General features: G+C 40.4%; 1 protein-coding gene and 1 pseudogene across 4 annotated transcripts in view; one reads left to right on the top strand and one right to left on the bottom strand.

The window, feature by feature from the left end:
- Pdgfd (platelet derived growth factor D) overlaps positions 1 to 16,897 on the top strand; it is a 213,782-nt gene that overhangs the window by 102,332 nt on the left and 94,553 nt on the right. The gene's annotated exons all lie outside the window — the stretch shown is intronic.
- LOC102903622 (proteasome subunit alpha type-7 pseudogene) lies at positions 7,754 to 8,466 on the bottom strand (annotated as a pseudogene).

Here is a 16,897-nt window from a genome sequence, read left to right on the forward strand (position 1 = left end):
TCTGAGACACTGGACTGGGTGTTCTAAGGATAACCACAAATTACTGCTTGTGAACTACGTGGAATACACTGACACTAGAATGACATCAAAAAGTGAAGCCCTATTACAGTTGAGATATCTGATACAAAAGTGAGGTCCTGAGGCCTCTCTACATAGAAAGTTGAAAGAAAGACCACCAGCACTTGAGTTTGCAGTAAGCCAGCCAAAAAGAATGATAAAAGAGAATGATAAAATCAAAGAATTGTAACTTGAATTTGTAGCAATGGATATGGAGCAAATGTTTTCAAAGTTAGCAGCCAGCCTCTACCCTCCTTGTTAGAACTACAGGAAAGATGAGGTTTTTATGGGTAGATTTTTTAAATATAAAATAAGTAGGAACATGCTAGACAAAAGATATCTCAATAGGGAAGAAACATGTTTCATACTTTTAATGGAACAAGTTCTATGTTAATCACAACTTACCATGAAATCCTTAATATCTGTTCTTTGAAAATGTTGACTTGATTTAGTTGGTGTATTCGAAAGTAGTCCATGAAACACAAAAATTAGAAAAAATTACTTCACACAAAAATGAAGGCATATTACTATGTTCTATTCCCATGAAATAATAATGTTCTGTACCAATTGTAGTTGTAAAGAACAGCCCTCTGTGCATCTTGGCACAAACCCTGGAGTTGGAGCAGAGTTACAAATCAGTGACATGGAAAGCCCTTGCATCAGAAAAGATGACATGAAGTCCTCGGGTTCCCCCTACTTACCTGCAGGTCCATGGGCAGACACAGCAGTACTTCTCTGAGCCTTGCTGCCCTGTTACATAATGATGGTGGCAATCTCTTTTCGAAATGGTTTAGGTATGGACTCCATGGAATATTAAGCAGAAAGCCACCAGAGTACAATACAACAACCACTGCCCTAGAGAGGGATGCAGAAGCTGCTATGGCAAGAATGGGGTCGAGGGGGAGCGGCTGAGGGGCAAGCTCTCTCCAAAGCTGCTGAGAGCCTCAGGACAGACTACACGGGCCATCAGCAGTCAGGTGATGTGGCCAAGTATCCCAGGAAAGAGAGAAATGAGGAAAGCAGACACAGAAGACTTCACTTCTATTCCCTGGTAGCAGATGTTGATCTGTTCATGAGAAAGACAATAGTAGGGAGTGGAAATGCTGTGACCATGTGATGTGTATGCTTTGGGAGCAGGCCCTGCTTTCTGCCCAGTGCATCACCCCAAATCCACAGACGTTCCTCTAAAGCTGACATCTTTCCATGTCTAGAACATAATTGTCTTGGTTTCTCTGTCCTTGGGAGCTTCCCAAGGAGAAGCATGTAGCCATTATTCTGATCTTGGTCCTCCCAAAAGATGGCCTGGGTCACATGCCCAGGATGAACACAGCTTTTGAGGGGACACGTGCTATGATTGAATTTGGCATATCAGGTAGAGTCACATATTTTATCCATTGTGTTGGTTTTTCCTAAAATACTTTCTTCTAGAGCCTGAAATAATTTATGTAAAAAACAAAATGGATTTGTACCTCACATCATCAATCAAAATATCCATGCTTAGGTCAGGGTTTCATGAGGTGTGCAGCTGTGTCCCTGGGATTGATACCACACATTCCGTTTCATGGCAGTGCTCTCCACTTCTGCTCTGGATCGACTGTTCCAGAATCAAAAGTGCCCTAACAGCAGGTCTGAGCATTATGCATATTTATTTAGTAATTCTCACACACAATCAAAGGCAGGCAGTCTCTTTTAATCTTCGATAACACACTAGGTCAAATTAGTGCTGTCCCTATCTGTACAGGTACCCAATAGAGTGTGGGAAAAATACCAGTCACCACACTTTCAAAAAAGATGATTCTTCCTCCCCCAGCAGCTAGCAACTGCCAATGGCTCCTGAGTAAGAGAGTGGGCCTCGAGAGCATGTCTCAAGTGTGTAACTTTCTTCATATTTTAAAGAGTGGTAATATTCATATCTTGCTGGTGGTCAAGAAACCCATGGGGTATTGATTCAGAGGGTTATGTCATAGCTTCAATCACTTATGATACTGTGTTGACAGTGTAACTGGGTAAGAACGTGTTCCATATTCTACACACAACATCTTAAAATCAGGTCTTCTGTGGAGGCTGAACAGAGTTGACACTTATGTGTGCAAATGTGTAATTTGTATGCACGCTTTTGACAGAGGTCCAGTGTCTGCCTCATTGTTCTGACAATATTAGCAAACATTAGAGACACTGACTTCAGCAGCAGTCATTTGCATGCGGTTTGAATGTCAACCCACTGTGGGTCTCTGCAGAAAATTCATATTCTCTGACCATTTCTGCTATATTTGCAATGCCAGCAAAAGCATGGTAACTGGTGAATTCGAATCTTTTTGTTTTCTTTGTATCATATAATGTTGAAATATATTCTTGAAGCATATGTTCAAGGATATTAACATCTATTTGATATCCCCATCCTCTACTGAAAGAGATGAAAACTTCCTTTTCACACTAAATGCCAAATTGTATGTTTTAAGAGAATTTAATGTTTGGGGCTGCAGAGAGGGCCCCTGTCCTTGATCAGGTTATCTCTTACCATGGGAGTCTGATTGATGTTATACATGTAACACACATGTTATACATGTGACACACATGTTTATAGGAGCTTGTCAAAAGCAAGGGTGCTTTGAAGAAATGTTTATTTATTATGTAATCATTTTGTTGCAAGTTTTATACCACTTTCTTAGCTGTGCTGGGTTCATACATTAAAATATGGCTAATATTAGAGGTAATTTGACTTTTATACGTACAGGGAAATTGCTAATTGCTCCTAAAAGAAGCCCAGTGATGCATATCAAATGCAATAGTCTTTCTGCCAGCCTGTAAAACTACATGTGGAAGCTTGTGACTAAAGTAAGATTTCATTATCAGAAGCACTGAGCTCTGTGTCTCCACACCACGTTTACTTAAACTTTATGGCTCCATAATGTGTTTCTTAGCACAAGATTGTCTTTATGTGATATTAGGCCTGGACACTCAGAGAAATGTTGTAGTTTATCAGAATGGATCAATATCACGCTTTTATATACTACAGTAAGGCCTCTTGCTAAATCGCCAATGCTCTTTCCCCAGGTGTTCAAAATCAACACTTCTTCAATGCCTCCCAGTAGGAGTGTTTGAAGATGGTCCTGTGAATCTATCTGTGGTAAATGAATGAACAGGAAAAAGCCTCAATTACAAAAACATGATGAAACTCTGAGATCAAGAGGGACAAGGAGGGCTGGAGAGGTGGCTCAGAGGTTAAGAGCACTGCTTGCTCTTCCAAAGATCCTGAGTTCAATTCCCAGGAACCACATGGTGGCTCACAACCATCTGTAATGAGATCTGGTCTCTCTTCTGGCCTGCAGAGATATGTGCAGACAGAACACTGTATGCATAATAAATAAATAAATCAATTGAGAGACAGAGACAGAGACAGAGAGACAGACAGACAGGCAGACAGACAAGGAGCTGCAGTGAGCAGGGGCCATGAAGCTGGGAGTGCAGACAGAGGCAGGGGAGAGGTGGCTGGCAGAACTCTTGCTTATCTTGCCGTTTTACTTAATTATACCTTTTACCAGAAAATACTTGAGGTCGTATCTGCATCAGAATTTTAATTATATACAAAACTTTAAAAAGTGGGGCATTCCACTCTGGGGAACCCACACACACCCGAAACGACTAACCATTTTATTACATTAGTTCCCACAGAATTGGCTGTGGTTGCCAATTCAAAGGTTTGTGTATCTATGTTCTATTTCTTTGGGCAAAAGTTGTCCCATATTTTTCACTTCTTGACTATCTGAAAATATACATCAACAAGCCTTCAAGAAAATAAACTGAAAATCTTTACACTTTATATACTCATTACCCAATGGAATCCAGGAGATTTTAATAGACCAAAAGTAGACTACACATTCCAGTGTGTGTTTGTATATATACCTAAATGTACATATTTGTCAGACATATGTGCTAAATTTTGGCTTAACATAGAAGTCACAGGAACTAAGATAAAATATCATGTCACTTATTTTTGTAAGCTTTAAGGTCAGCTTGTTCCTTTCTTATCATATGGTTGGGACCACATGTTTTGGAAACAGACGTTAGAAAAATTGGAGGGATAAAATCTGTCCCTTATGAGTGGCACAAAAAGTATAGGCTATGGTAATGTGGCACTTCTAAACAATAATCATGAAAGCATTATTCTAGAAGCAGTTCAGTTTGTCCAGTCTTTTCAGACTGCATAAATTAATGCAATGATCTTCCAAAGGAAGTTCAATCAACTACTAATCTTAAACAATGTCCTGAGGGAGGCCATTAAGTTAGAATTTTAAAGCACACAAAAAGTAGGTGATCAACTGAATCCACACTGCGGATATAAACTCTGCACTTGCCTTTGTGTAACTATTTTAATGAAGCAAGATGAATATAGTCAGTATATTTTAGTCTACATACATTCTGTATTATCCCGAATTCTTACTGTGTAGTAAATAAAGTCTTCTGTTACAGCCTCCTTTGAAACATTCTTCTTTTATTAATAAAGCTTACCTTTGTGTGTTACATTCTGCTTTTGTTGTTTGCTAAACTAACTAAGGTAGAAAGTCGGGAAGAATAATCATTTCCACGTCTCAGAGCATTGAAGAGGGTTTTCAGCACTTATGAAATTAGGAGGTGTTAATACCTACTTGAATATGCCACTCACAGATCTCACAGTCATCTGTACTTTTAATATGGCTGTGGCCAAGGTGTGTAAATTTTTCTTCCAATAATCATTTCAATAGCCCTGTCTGTCTTAAATTTTGAAACATACTATTCTTGTATATCTTAGCTGTTAGCATATTGAGCTGTAGAACAAACATCTCCAAATTCAGTGGCTTAAACTAGAAATAATGTATTCTCTTTCATATCTGGAGTTAGTGGGGTTTGATCAACCTCTAATAGCTTGGATGGTACTGGTTCCTTTCTTCAAGCTAGATCTAGAACTTCTCTTTATATCTGCAACCCTTAGCCAAACACCCTCTCAGTAGAATGTTCTGTCCATGACACTCATGGAAGCTTCAGAGATTTAAAGGAAAACACGGGAGGACCGTAAAGCTTGGCTCAGACTTAGCACTTCCCCCTGAGTTTTCTTACCACAATCAAGGCACATTCTCACCATCAGCATCAACAGGCAGGAAACCGAAACAATGACCCCTACATAGGGCATCACAAAGACTTAAAAGAATTTTTAAAATACAGAGAGATGAAACAGAACAATGTAATTTACCCCTGGATTTTCTCAGGAACTGACCCCCATGGCATTTGTCTACCACAACCATGCTGTTTAAGATATTTTAGTAACAGTTCCTTGCTAGTGAGTCAGACCTTGAAGAATCACTTCATTGCTTGCATTCCTGAAGCAACCACAGCCCAGATGTGATACGTGGGTGGGTGTCATTGTCTGAGCCTTTATTTTTAGTCTACAGATAAGGAATAAAAAAATGTTAGTCATGCCTAGATTAATTGCAACTAAAAATACTTACTTGATTTGTTTCTGTAGAAAGAAGTTGTCCATTAGGGGAAAAGTTCATCTTGATTTCAACCTGGCCCAAGGTTCTTAATACAATGCAGATAAGCCCTCTCGCTCTAGAGTTTACAGGAAAACAGGGCCCATAACCCAGAGTGAGTTCCCCACAATTAATAAATCATTTAAGTACCCAGAATGAACCTTAGATGTAATGAACTTGATGTCTTTTTATTGACATTCCTGTGTTTTAGAGCCATTTTCTTAGTTGTAGATGTTCATGGAGGGAATCTCATGTGGTGGGACAGATACAATATGTGGCAATTCTGTAAAAATGCATGAAAAATAAAATGCAAATGTAACCATTTCCTCAGCCTAGTATTCTTAAGATAAAGGCATTTTTGTAAATTTAAATTGTAAAATACACACCCTTCTGCCTGTTTTCACACATTCTTGAAAAATTTTTGTTTCTTTAAGTGTGTAAGTATCTGTTCAAAGTGTAACAATTTAAAATTATTGTGATTAATACTTGTGCTTCCCTATGGATTTTCTCATTGTTGTTAAACTAAAACTTTTAAAGTTAGTCTTTATTTTTTACATTTGTGTGTGTGTGTGTGTGTGTGTGTGTGTGTGTGTGTGTGCATTCACACTACGCCATGCCTGTGAAGGTTAGAGGAAAAACCACAGGAGTCTGTTCTCTTTCTACCACGTGGATCCTTGGAATTGAAGTGAAATCATCAGGCCTGGTGGCAGGTACCTTTATCCACTAAGGCATCTTGGCAACCCCAAAATTTTCAATTTTCATTTAGAAACTATCAATAAATCATTTATAATACATTAGGAGACACTAAATGAAGAGAATTTGGTGATACGTTATGGATTTTATATTTTCAATGTGTTCTTTAGACTGTAGCAATCATCATAAACTTACTAGAAAAGAGGTAATGAACTCGCTCTCAAGCCTAATATGTCTAGAAACAATGTCAAGGAGAGAGAAGTTCAAGCATCAAATGCATATCTACATCTCTGCATCTCACTGCATCTGCTTCTGTGCCTGCTGCTGCTGCTGCTGCTCCACCCTCTGACTCCCAGGGCTCAGCTGGTGTTCAGTCTTCTATGTTATCTCTGTCTTCTCGTCTTAATGACTTTTCTGTGCTGCTTTGCATTTGCTGAAAAAGTGTCCACATTTCCAAGGTGTTTATAGCAGTCCTGTACAGAAGTTTTTATTGTCACTATTTTACAAATGAAGAAACCAGCACCTAGATTACAAATGTCTTTACAAGGACGAATGTAGTGGAGGAAACTCCATTCAAACACATTTCTCACTCCAGCAGTTCATGGATGATGTGGATATTGGAGTGGGGTAACTTATAGGTTTGGTTCTGGGCGTGGGTCGTAGCTAGGTTGATCAGCCAGCCAGCTTTGCCTCATCACCACCACCAGGGTGAGGTCTCCAGCACTGCTCCAGCTAGCTGACCCAGTGCAGCAGGCAGCAAGAAACAGGACCAATTCTCATGCTCTCCCGCCCTTGGAATCACCTCATGTGCACACTCCCGCTCCCACCACCAGGGCCAGCTCTACTGTTTTGCCCTGGTAAGGAGCATGGCTTGCCTCTATTGATTGCTGCAGCTGCTGAGGGACAGGAGCTCTTCCTTCACATGCCTCAGAGGCCGGCTTTCCCACCTGCAGCAATGAACATTTACAAGTAGAAAATGTGTGGACTAATGGGTATACTGTGTGACTCACTGGGCCACACTACAGCTTCCACACCCAGATTGGTTGGTTGGTTGGTTGGTTTGACTACACTTTTAAATTTTGTTTTGGTTTATTTTGGGGGGTTGGGGGAGGAGGTTGCAAGGACAGAGGGAGGATGCAAGGGAACAAGGAGATGAGTGGGATTGGGATGCATTATGTGAAATCTAGAATGAATCAATACAAAGTTTAAAGACCCACACATTTCTTTGCAGAGACAATGTGCATCGCTATTTGTTCTTTTCCAACACTGCTAGCTAACGTGACTTGTGCCCGGACATTTGTTTTTCTCCATGGTCAGGGCAAACATTTTACTTGTACACAATGTTCCTTACCATACTACATCAGGATGCATGTCATAATTTTAGGCTTTTTTTTTTAAGTTAAAAAATGTAGATCTTTATTTAGCTCTTGGACAAGTAGACAGAGGCCCACACTACTGAGGCTGAAAGCTGCTCCAACCAATCAATGTTCACTTCATCAAGATGCTTTATTTTGTTTCGTCTTTTCCTCCTCCTCCTTCTCCTTTCTTCTTTCTTTTGGCAACAAACTTTTCAAATTCTTCAGGATTTAGAATATTAAGGGGGTGATTCTGCCTCAAGACAGCAAGTTCAGTGTTTTTGCCACCTGACTGGACCACTGCCAGAAGTGCCTTGGTCACCAGTTTGATGGTCAGATAATCTGTCTCGTCATCTGTGTAGCTTTCCTCCAGGAATTCATGCACTGACTTGGTGCTCCAGCCTATGGCATTGGCCTTCCAAGCATGGTATGTACCCAAGGGTTCAGGTTGATAGTCTGGGGGTGGCAGAGATGTCAAATGACCTGTACTCACTGCTCTGGTATGGTGCTGCTTCAGACCGGTAATGGAGCAGGTGATGTACTCCACAGTGACTGGATCCTGCACAGTCAGCCAGTGGCTCTGGCACTCTATGTAGGCTCTGTTGATGACTATCCTTGCATCAGCAGTGAGGCCTGCAAAGGCCATGCAGACATTATGTTCTAAAGCACAGACCTTCCATACTGTCCTTTCATTTTCCAGCTTGGCAACTAATTTTTTTCCACACCAAGAGCAACAATGTCCCTTTCTTGGACACCAACATGGCGGAGTCCTTCTTGACATCTCATGCATGTCTTCCCACTTGGAAGAGGTGGCCGATGGGTGAGAAGACAGTAATGGAGAGGTTGTAACTCATCACTGCAGACCAATTTTGGGTATTTTTATTCAGGATTCAATATGTTTGATTGTCCCAGCTCTATATTTTGTGAGGTTTTATGTCTTCCATATCTCTTACCCTGTAACTTGTATCATCAAACTTTCCCCAAATGAATAAATTCAAGTAAACCATTAACCTAGTGAAATTTATAGTGTGGAAGAATTTGATGACTATAAGGAAAAAAACTGTAACCAGTATTGAATCATTTATTTGTCAGGTGATGCCGAACTCACTTGAGACAGGCTCAAGTGTTATTCATTTGAGGCTCAAGGCTGAATTTTTTTAGTCAACTCAGTACCAGATGCTGGATGTAGAATGTTGACTCAAGAAAATGTAATCTGACATCGTGCAGCTTCTGAAAGAGCCAGCTAAAAATAATGCCATCCCCATTTAAATGCAAAGGATAATGTGTGTCTAAGGACCAGAAAAGGCTACAATGAACATAAAAGATGGTATCCACCAAAGTGGGGAGGGCAGTTTGCTGGGAGGAGCTGGAGAGTGGGCATTCTACATAAAGAACCTGATTCAAGGAAGAGCTTGGATGGTGGTACAGAGGTCTGTGGCAGAAGAACAGGAAAAGGAGGAATGCTTCCCATGCTTTAGAGAAGAGAATCCTAGCCAGCAGAGGAAAAGCACTAATCAGCATCACTAATACTATGCAGTAAAATGAGGAGGAGTGTCAGGATGATCTGAGACGGAGAGGGGGTGGGATGCACAAAACAGGAAGAAGAGTTATCAAAGCAGACCACACGAGGCATGGGAGATAGAGAGGAACAGATACTTTCACTTCCGTGACTGTCATAAAATATCCTAACAAAAAGCAACATGCGGCAGGACACGGCTTAGTTGGGCTACAGTTCCGGCTTCACAGGAGGAAACACTGAAATCAAGCAGCCTCTCTCATCTCATCCACAGTCAAGAGTGGAGAGAAAGGAACGCACCCATGCTACCTGCCTGCTCAACCAGGTCTCTTCACTCATACACTGAGGGGCTGGCCTGGGGTGGCTGCTCCACCCCAGTTACGACAACTCCACGGGCATGCCCAAAGAGCAAGACGCTTAAGATAATTATTCAATTAAGACTCTTCCTGGGTGATTCTGTCATGGAATATTGACATTTACAGTTGATCATCACAACATATCGTAACAGCTGGAATGAGTGAAGGCTAGGGATGCATACATGGGTGGTGTGGAGACAGCTGGCTCAAACTTATCCTGAGTAACAGGAATTGCAGGACACCCCTGGTACTACTCACAACAAGGGGATCATGGGAGCTGAGCAGTACTCTCAGAGGCATCTTAGTGTGCAGAAATTTGCCAGGAAGATTTCCCTACATGAATTTGAATGGAATGTGTGTGAATCTAGCTTCAAAACTGCAATGATCTTCTTCAGCTGAGGAAGGCATGGCTAGCCTGTCTTCTTCAGCTCTCTCTCTCTCTCTCTCTCTCTCTCTCTCTCTCTCTCTCTCTCTCTCTCTCTCTCTCTCTCTCTCTCTCTCTGTGTGTGTGTGTGTGTGTGTTCACATATCCATGCCCTGCCTTCAGGATATTCTGAGCTTCATTTGTTTATTTTTCTTGAAAGGACCTATATTTCCCGTCAACATTCAGTCACAAGGAATAAAACAGATTTTGTTTGCCAAAGGTTTCAGTCTGCGAAGTGAGGGCAAAGAAAAGAATTAGTGTTTAATTCAGAGCCAATAGGATGGCACCTGATAAATTTTCCATCAGAATACTTGTTTATCCTTCCAACCTTGCCATATAAAATGATAATCTTAATTTCCTACATCTAAATATCTACTATGAAATAAACAAACTAAAAAACCCACTTCTCATAATTATTCACCAGTAATAACAGCAATAGTCACTGTAACACATTTTCACATTTCTCTACACATTAAAATGGCAATGTTAGACCTTACAAAATAGCATCTTCAGCAATAGCTATGAAATTGTCTATAATGTAACCAACCAACAGTGGGCAATGACCTTCTGTCAGTCTCTCATAGATATTTGGAGATGCTAGCTTTTACAAAAGTTATCACCTTGGTGTATGTACTAAAATTCCTTTTTTCTTTTGTCTCACTTAGCTTTCCTTTGGTTTGCAGTGCCAGAAACTGAATTGGAGTCTTGTGCATGCTTGGCAAGTGTTCTATCACTGGGCTACATCTCAAGCCCCTGTAATAGTAATAGACATAAGCAATACCTCCAGTATAAGTCTTTGAAAGGCATACCACACACTAACAGTTGCCTTGATAGAGGAAAACAATAATATTTCCACATTTTAATTATTGTTTATGGGACATTTCCATGTATGAGTGTGTGGGGTTCATGAAGTTTATTAGTTAAAAGGACTTTTGGTGATGGGTTTTATGGTGGTTTGAAAGAAAACGTTCACAAAAAGGAATGGCACTATTAGGAGATGTGGCCTTGTTGGAGGAAATGTGTCACTGTGAAGGCAGACTTTGAGGTCTTACATATGCTCAAGACACATCCAGTGTCTCCAACCACTTCCTGATGCCTGCAAGTCAAGATGTAAGACAATTGGCTACTTCTCCAACACTATGTCTGCCTGCATGCCTCCATGTCCCACCATGATGATAGTGGACTAAATCTTTCAAAACGTAAGAGAGCCCCAATTAAATGTTTTTGCTATATAAGAGTTATCATTGTCATTGTGTCTCTTCACAACAAAAGAATTTCTCATAAAGACAGGAGTTGATACCAGGGACTGGAGTGTTGCTGTGATATACCTGACCATGCTTTTGTCTGGAGGAATAGGGACTTTGGGAGTTCGGGTTACAAAAGGAGTGGAATGCTTCCAGTGCTGCTTAATGGGCCATACTAGTAGAAGCATGCAAGACAGTGGTGCTAAAAGTGATTTAAACTGTGGGGAGTTGGCTCAAGAGGTTTTGGAGGAGAAGAATTTTAGTATGTTGCCTAGAGATCATTCTTGTGATATTTGGTGTACGAATTGGCTGCCATTTGCCCTTGTTCAGAGAGTCTGCCTAAGGCTAAAGTGAAGAAATTTTGGTTAATTCCCTAGGCAGAAAAAAAAAATCTCAAAACAGCTAGCATAGACTCTGTTGTGTGGTTACTAGTGTTAACTCTAATGAAGATATATAATGAAAAGGAGCAATCTGAGCAATGAAAATTATTTGAGTAGAAAAAAGCACTATAAAGTGAAATGGAGCTAAGCCCTGTATTCAATGAGATAAACAGATTAAGAAATGGAATAAAGGGAGTGGTGACCTCAAGGTAAGATCCCACCCAGCTAAGTTCCCAAGTTGTGAAAAGGAATTAAAGAAAAGCTTACAGCCAAGTGTGGTGGTGTATGCTTTTAATCCCAGCAAGGCACAGGCTGGTGGATCTCTGAGTTTGTGGCCAGCCTGGCCTAGAGATCTAGTTTCAGGACACTCAAGCTTAGCCATTGAAGAAAACCACTAAAACGAGAAAGTTGGTGAAGATGTAATTTAAAAAGGGGGCCATGTTCCAGGCCCAGGAAGCAGCAGAACTTAACAGCTTCAGCCACATGGTTCTGGAGTTAGAGATAGAGGGAAGCTATGGAATTTGTCTCTGTGGCTAAAAAAAAGCTGCTGAGGCCAGGCATGTGTCAGGGGTGTCCCTGAATGGAAGCCCAGAGAGGTCATTGTATGAAGCTGTGAAGAAGAAGCCTGGATTACCTTGGAGAGCTCAAGAGGTTGGAGATGCCAGAGTGGGATACCTGCTGAGGAAAACTGCTAATAGGGAGAGGAACCAGCCCAAGTGAAAGAAGTGTGTTGTAGTCAACAAAGCTGAAAGGAGTTGGAGATCTGGAGTGTTTTGACATCAGACACAGAGATGCAGAGTTGGTTTTTGGTCTTGCTTTGGTCCTGTACTTTCCTCATTATTCTCCCTTCCCTGGGAATAGTAATGTATATCCTGTGCCATCACATGTTAGAAATATGTGATCTGCTTTTTGACTTTTATTTTCCAGAGGATTACAGCTAAGAGATTGCATGAATCTAAGAAAAGACTTTGAACTTCAGACTTTTAAACAAGTTTGAGACTGTGATAGACCATGGAGACTTTTGAAATTGGACTGAATGCGTTTCTTGGACTATAATATGGCGACAAGCCTTGGGAACCAGGGAGTAGAATGTGGTGATTTGAAAGAAAATGACCCCCAAAGGGAGTGGTGCTATTAGGAGGTGTGGCTTTTTTGAGGTGGGTGTGGCTTTGTTGGAGGAGTTGTGTCACCATGGAGTTGGGCTTTGAGGTCTCATATTCTCAAACCACACATGGTATCTTAGACTACTTCCTGTTGCCTGCAAGTCAAGAGGTAGGACACCCAGCTATTTCTCCGGTACCATGTGTGTCTGAATGACACCCTGTCCCACCATGATGATAATTGACTAAACCTCTGAAAATGTAACCCACTCTAATTAAATGATTTTCCTTTACAAGAAAAGGAGAGTTGTTGTGGTCATAGTATCTCTTCATGGCAATAGAAACCCTAACTAAGAAAGATTTGTCAGAAGATTGGTCAGAACAGGAGAAGGTAAGAGAGGAAGACTGACATTCAAGTGGGCTAAGACTCCACTTACAATAAATGGATACTTAATTCCTAGCATTGATTTGTATAAACTGGATGATAAAACATACAGGAAACAGACTCGAGGTATAAGGAGGCAGTGTGTGCTTTAGTTGTTTGTATTGCTGCAACAAAAAGAACGGCTTATCAATAACAGAAACTTCATTCATTTCCCATAGTTCTGGAAATCGGGAAGTCCAAGGTCAGGGCACCAGCAGATATGATATCTGGTGAGGGCCATTTCCTGGGTCACTGGCAGTGTCTTGTCACCATGCTCTAATTTGGTAGAAAATGTCAAGGGTATCTCTAGGTATTCCTTCATGAAGTCACTAATCTTGTCCATGGGGGCTCTGCCCATATGACCTAAGTATCTCTCAGAAGGCTCTGCTCCCTTACAAGATCACCAAGCAGCTTATGATTTCAAAGGGGACAAAAATATCCCACTCTGCACAAAGATGTCAGACTACTGAGAAAATGAGCAAAGATTTCTTCACTGAACTTCTTCAGGGAACTAACATTCCTTTGTAGTTGTGACATGCTGTGATGGTTAACATTGATTGTCAGTTTCATGGCATCTAGATTCCTCCAGAAGACAAGCCTCTGGCAAGGTCTGTGAAGGACAAGGGTGGTAGAGGTTAAATTAACTGAGGTGGGAAGATCCACATCATTTTATTGGTTGGGATAATGATCTGAATAAAAAGGATAAAGATAACTGGGCATGCTATGAATCAACAACCCTCTTCCTGACTGTGAATGTATTGTGGCCAGTCAGCCAGCCTCCTACTCTGGCTTATGGTCATGCCTTTTCTACCCAGATGGAATGTATTTTCTTGAACCAGTGTAAAACTTTTTTCTTTAGATTGCTTCTGGCCATGTATGTTTCACAGCGAAAGAAAATGTGCTAATAATGCTAACTGAAGAAGGTTTTCCTATTAACACCACATAGACTTTACCCCAGGAGGTGATAACAGACGTGTCAAATGACTGGTGACTGCACACAAAGCTCTGCATTAACCCAAACTGAAGGCACCTACCTCTGATTGCCTTTGTGACAAACTCATCACACTTATACTTTAAGCCATTTTTATCTTGGTCTTTGGTCCTTGATAGCCAAAATTAAGGAACGAGATCAGTAGGTAGTTCAACATATGGTTCTATTCAAATAGAGAAGACGCTCTCTCCTGTGTGCATGTTTGCTATGATGTGGGGAGTGAACCACAATAGCCATTCTTCAATGGGTGAATGTATTAAGTACATAGCAAACCAATGTAAAGAACAGATACCAAGTAGCAGATAAAGATGAAGCAGCTAGCAAAAGACCATCAACTCAGGAGCTTGTACAGTATCCAGCAGAGGTGGCTGGAGTGGCTTGGCTCAGGGAGCACACAGAAGCAGTATTATCAAATTTGAAATTTCCATACATCCAGAAGAAATTGACTGGCAAGGTTCAGGCAGTCAGCTTGAGTTGAGAGCCTGGTTGAGCCTTCTCTCCGTGGCTGAACTGCCCATGGCCGAACCTCCAGTTTCTCTTACCCATGCCTCGATTTTTTTTTTTTTTGTATCCACAGGAATGAGCTATGTTCTAGAAGTTCACAAGGACACATTTTAACTCTTGGGCCTTTTTGCTGCTTCTTGTCACAGTTCGGTAACCATCCCATCTCTGAGTAGAGAGTCTCGGGGGAGACAGAGAAGGCCTTTTTGCTGCCACTGTCTTTTTCCAATAAGTTTAAACAGCACTTGATAATTTGCCACTATGATATACATTATAGTGCAAAACCCCAGCAGGAATCATGTAAAAACTTATTCTTGAGAGCTTACTTCCCTTTGCAAACTGATAAACTAAGAGAAAACATGCTTCTCCCAAGGTTTTGGACACTGTGGCACAAATATGGAATCAGGAGAAAAGCCCAGCTGGTATTCAATGTGGTGTTTCCATATGAGCTCTTTATATGCATCAAAGGATGCTGTGTGACTCTATTTTTAGGCAAAAGTGAAAATAGAAATGTAAAATGTATCAATACCTAAATTAAACAACCATGCAAAATTTTCATGTGATATTGTAATTTGGTGAAATGTGCCATCCTGGAGAGTTATTGTATACTAATGCCTATGTAGTTTGATATTTATTCAGTTTCACATTATGAGATCTCTATTTTATTCAGAATATAGATTTTAAGTCTAGTGTAAAGACATACTTGCTAAAAAAAAAAAAAAAAAAAAAAAACAACCATGCTCCTGAATGTAATGTTTTATTTAAGGAAAATGTTAAATGCACATATTTCTTATGAGCGCAGGTGTTCTCAGCTGCTTCCCGTACTGTAGTGCCTCCTTTTCCCTGTGAAGCCCTGAAAGAGGTTACCTGCAGCCTTTCAACTTTAAAATTGCTCTTTTTCTTAGATTAACTTCCACCATAGCTATGTTCACACCTGAGACTCTAAGAGTAAACAAAATCTCCATTTTCCCCCTAGTAGTTGCCTGTCAATCTATGAAGGAGAAAGAGTCCTGTTGCATTATCTGGCTTTTCATAGCCTGGAATCTATGACAATCTCAGAGGAGACTGGTAACTCAACACAATTTAAAAATAAGAATTCTACTGTGAGTGTTTCAGAATTTGATATTCTTATTTAAAGCTTCTTCACTTCATATATTCTGAAAGCAAGGACTCATGGTTTATGAACTTAAAAGGATCATCTGCGAGAGCTATGGAGAGCACTGAGGCCTTTAGATGATGCAATGGAGAGGTTACTTTTTCTTTGCTTCTGCAGCAATAATAGGCCAAGCAGACAGAATATTTCCCCACCTTGCTCAGTGGCAATTATATGTAGGATGAAAGCATTGGTCCCTCTCATCATTGGTATGCAGCTCTGCTTTCTCGCCCAAGGCTTTTTATGTTCTCAATAAGTATATGTAGAATGACAGACTACTTTGAATGTTATCTCAGATAATAGCTTATTGTTTTCTGTTAGTCATATAAGAAATTGTCTGATTATTATTGATATATGGGTTGCTGGAGAATTCAAACCAATACTTTGTATTAGTCATTTTTTCCAAAGCTCATTAAGTGTAGGAATGTCACTTTGAATTCATAAATTGATTCTTTTTAGTAACATATATACTTGGCTTCACTGCATTTTCTATATTTATTAAACATACATTGTTCCTTATTAAGGGCTAGCCTATTTCTTATAACTCATCTGGAAAAGTAACTATAACTTGTCATGGGAGCAGTCTAATAAGAAAGCAAGTTTGCCTGGCTCTGTCACATAGTTCATCGGCCAGGAATATATGATAAGCATTTTGAAAAATCCATAAAAGATAATATGTGTTAGAATATTTATAGGTTCCCTGTTTGGCAGTTTATTGGATGTGTACACTCCAAAGATCATACATTGATAAGCCCAAGCTGTTTAATACATTAATTCCTCTCATGAACCTCTAACAGCTACCACGGTTTGGCTTAAAATGATGGTTACAGGCATTAAGTAGTACCAACTTGGATGGTATATTAGTTATCTTTCTAATGCTGTGATATAAAGCACCATGCCCAAAGACAAGAAATGAGAGAGTTTATTTGTGTTTATGACTCCATAACGTTAGAGTACAAAATGGTGGGGACAGCATTGTAGCAGGCAGCAGGCACAGTCAAAGGAGCAGAAAGTTAGGATGAAACAGAGAGTGAACTGGAGCCAGGCAAGGCTTTTTATCTCAACGCCTGTACTCAGTGACATACTGGGCCACCTAAACCTTCCTAAACAGCACTGCCAGCCAGTTGGGGACCAAGTGTTCAAGTGCCTGAGACCATGGGAACATTTGTCATTTAAACCACTGCAGAGGGGAAGAC

This window comes from Peromyscus maniculatus, chromosome 7, assembly GCF_049852395.1.
Source record: "Peromyscus maniculatus bairdii isolate BWxNUB_F1_BW_parent chromosome 7, HU_Pman_BW_mat_3.1, whole genome shotgun sequence".
Taxonomy (NCBI): domain Eukaryota; kingdom Metazoa; phylum Chordata; class Mammalia; order Rodentia; family Cricetidae; genus Peromyscus; species Peromyscus maniculatus.